We start from the raw sequence: 3,929 nt of genomic DNA on the forward strand, positions 1-3,929 counted from the left end.
GCTGGACGAGTCCCTGCCATTTTTAGCAAGGTTTTTCAAGTGGTTTGTGTTGCCTTCTTCCTAGGGCTAGAGAAGGTGACTGGCCCAGGGTCACCACTTGGCTTTGTGCCTAAAGTGGGACAAGAAATGTCAGTCTCTGGGTTTGCAGGCTGATGCCTTAACGTGATACCAAACTGGCTTTCTTGGGTTGCTAATAGAAGCTAACGATGTATTTCAAAAATAAAGTCCAAAACAAAACCTATACTGGCAATTGAGGATAAAAAGAAACCACAATTAATATTCTGTCTGTCTCTCTGTCTCTAACTACCTACCCTATCATCCATCCATCCATCCATCTACCTACCTACCTACCTTCCTACCTAAAATTTCTATACGTTCCACCACACATTTACTGTGACAGCCTATGAACAAATGTTTTTTCTTACCTCTTGAGTAAGAACACGTTTCATGTTTTCTCTTAATTTTCTCAACAAATCGTTTTCCATCACAAAATCAGTGTTGGAAACTAGAAGATAAGGTAATAGGTGAGACTGCAGAATAGCTTTGACATTTTTATTTCAAAAATTAAAATGTAGACTTGAGAGACAATGTCTAGAATAGCACATCATTTTTAAATTATATTATATTCTTCTAATCTGATCCTTTAGGACAAGCGTTGAACACAACTAACATAAAAAGATAAGGAAATAAATAACGTTTCTGTCCTAAAGGATCTAGAGGAATAGTCACAATAATGAAAAATGTGATTGGTAAATTAAAATCCAAACCATAAAAGCATTGGCCTCTAAAGACCATACTAAAAATAAGTGTTTTACGTATGTTAGAAAGACAGAGCTGTAGCCAAATGCAGCTGCCTCAAGAGTGCCTTTTAAACTCTGGGAATGATGCAGGAAAAGGCCATCTCCCCTCTGCCTAATAGTTTCGTCTCAAAAGAGCAGCGGAGCTTCTGGGTTTCTCCCGCAGACTGTTTTTTTTTTCTAATTTCATTTTGTCACAACAGTATACACCAACATCAACATAAAACAACAACACATCATAAAAGAAAAAAAAAATATAAGAAAAAGTATGCAATCACTATGTTAGTTTGATATAATGAAGGGAACAATAGGACAGGAACGGTAGGCACTTTTGTGCTCTTATGCACGCCCCTTATAGTCCTCTTAGGAATGGGGTGAGGTCAATAGTAGACAGTTTTTGGTTGAAGATTTTGGGATTTTGAGTAGAGTCAGGTAATGAGTTCCAAGCGTTAACAACTCTGTTACAGAAGTCATATTTTCTGCAATCAAGTTTGAAGCGGTTGACATTTAGTTTGAATCTATTGTTTGCTCTTGTATTATTGCGATTGAAGCTGAAGTAGTCTTTTACAGGAAGAATATTGCAATAGATGATTCTGTGTGTTAAACACAGGTCTTGTCGGAGTCGGCGGAGTTCTAAGTTTTCTAATCCCAGGATTTCAAGTCTGGTGGCATAAGGTATTTTGTTGTTTATGGAGGAGTGAAGAACTCTTCTAGTAAAATATTTCTGGACGCGTTCGATTGTATTAATGTCAGAGATGTGGTAGGGGTTCCAGACGGATGAGCTGTATTCAAGAATAGGTCTGGCAAATGTTTTGTATGCTCTGGTTAGTAGTGTAGAGTTTTCGGAAAAGAAGTTGCGTAAAATTAGGTTTACAACCCTCTTTAAGTCATTTGATATGAAAACTCCAAGGTCTTTGACAGGGTGGGGGTCGTCAGTAAGGTAATGTCCATCGAACTTGTACTTGTTGTTAGAGTCCTTTTTTCCAATATGTAAGACTGAGCACTTGCTGGTTGAGATTTGGAGTTGCCAAGTTTTAGACCAATCGGATACAAAGTCAAGGTCTTTTTGAAGGGTAAAAGTATTGTTAGTGGTATTAAATAGTTTGACATCGTCAGCAAAGAGAACACAATAACTTGAGATAAGGTCACAGAGATCATTTATGTATAGTATGAAGAGCTTTGGTCCAAGAACACTGCCTTGAGCATACTTTTGACAGGAACAGGATTTGATAGGCGTTGCCAATTTTGACCACTTCTTGTCTGTTTGACAGGAAGGCATTTGTCAATTGTGAAGAGGTCCTGAAATGCCGTAGGATTTTAGTTTTAGGAGAAGTTTATCATGTACTACTGAGTCAAAGGTTTGCAGAAGTCTATAGATTGCATCTATTGCTTTTCCTTGATCAAGGTTAGTAGTCCATATGTTTTTGCAGTGGAGAAGTTGTAAGTTACATGATAATTTTTTTCTGAAACCAAATTGTTTATTAGAGAGTAGGTTGTTTGTTTCAAGGTGGAGTGTAATGGATTGGTTTATGATAGATTCCATTACTTTGCATGAGACACAACATAGAGAGATAGATCTGTAATTTTCAATTAGGCTGCGATCTCCTTTTTTGAAGATAGGGATGACTGTGGCTAGAGACCAGAGTTTGGGAAGGGAACTAGTCGTGAAAGCTTTATTAAAGATTATGCTTAGGGGTTCTGCTATATTAATTGAAAGTCTTTTTAAAAAAGTATGCAGGTCCAATAGATAATGATGGTTTCAGGTTGCGAAGAGCTTTTTCAACATTATCTTCTGTGAAGTCTATATGTGTTAAGTCATTGTTAACATTTTTGGTACGATTGAGGAATGTCGGATATGAGCCATCGCTGTTTAAAAAGACTGAGCCGAAGAATGTGTTAAAGAGATTTGCTTTAACTGTTTCGTCAGTACGTTCTTTGCCGTTAGATTCTTTTATCTTTTGGTGGAATGGATCTTGTTTCTTTAAGTTGATTGTTGACAAAATTATAGAAAGCACGATTGGAATTAGTGCGTAGAAGGTCTTCTTCTTGCTTGGTGTGGTAAATGTTACATTCAGTTTTTATTTGGTTGCAAATATTTCTGTAGCGGTTTTTGAAGTTCGCTACATCACCCTTTTTGTTTCTTCTCCAGAGGGATTTTTTTTTTGGATTGAAGCTTTTTTATTGATATGGGTAATTTATTTATGTTTTTGATTTTGGTGGTGATTTGTGGTACGTATAGTTTGATGATTTTATTGACTTCAAGTAGGAATACTTTATAATGGTCTTCTGCAGTGATACAGGTTGAGAATAGATTTTGCCAGTCAAGAAATGAGAGATCATTGTTTATAAGGTCATAGTTGGCTTTTTTAAAATTGTAGTTTGGAGTACTATTGTTATGACGATTTGTGTGAGGGCGTATATTTAGACAAAAGTCTATCATGCAGTGGTCGCTGTTGGAAAAGGGTTCTTTTATTTGTAGTCTGTAAATTGAGTTCGTGTTATTACAAAAGATGAGGTCGAGGCAGTTCTTGAGTCTAGTATTGTTAATTGGACGGTACAAAAAGGAAAAAAGATAAGCGGCCGGAAGATGAACTCCACAGGTTGGAAGGTGTCAATATGCTACTGGGGAAGAGCGGAGGCTAGTACTAGTAGCGCCAAAAAGAATAAAGCCCCTGGGCCAAAGCCGAAAGGACGCTCAGCTGTGGATGTATCTGGTGGTGAAAGGAAAGTCCGATGCTGTAAAGATTTTTTCTCCATAGGAACCTGGAATGTAAGATCCATGAATCAAGGCAAGCTGGATGTGGTCAAACAAGAGATGACAAGACTGAACATCGACATCTTAGCAATCAGCAAACTAAAGTGGACGGGAATGGGCGAATTTAATTCAGATGACTATCAGGTATACTACTGTGGGCAAGAATCCCTCAGAAGAAATGGAGTGGCCTTCATAATCAATAAAAAAGTAGGAAAAGCAATACTGGGATACAATCCCCAAAATGACAGAATAATCTCAGTCCGTATCCAAGGCAAACCATTCAATATCACAGTAGTTCAAGTCTATGCCCCAACCACTGGTGCTGAAGAAGATGAAATTGACCAGTTCTATGAAGCCCTACAGCACCTGATAGAATT

This window comes from Ahaetulla prasina, unplaced genomic scaffold (assembly GCF_028640845.1).
Source record: "Ahaetulla prasina isolate Xishuangbanna unplaced genomic scaffold, ASM2864084v1 Contig130, whole genome shotgun sequence".
Taxonomy (NCBI): domain Eukaryota; kingdom Metazoa; phylum Chordata; class Lepidosauria; order Squamata; family Colubridae; genus Ahaetulla; species Ahaetulla prasina.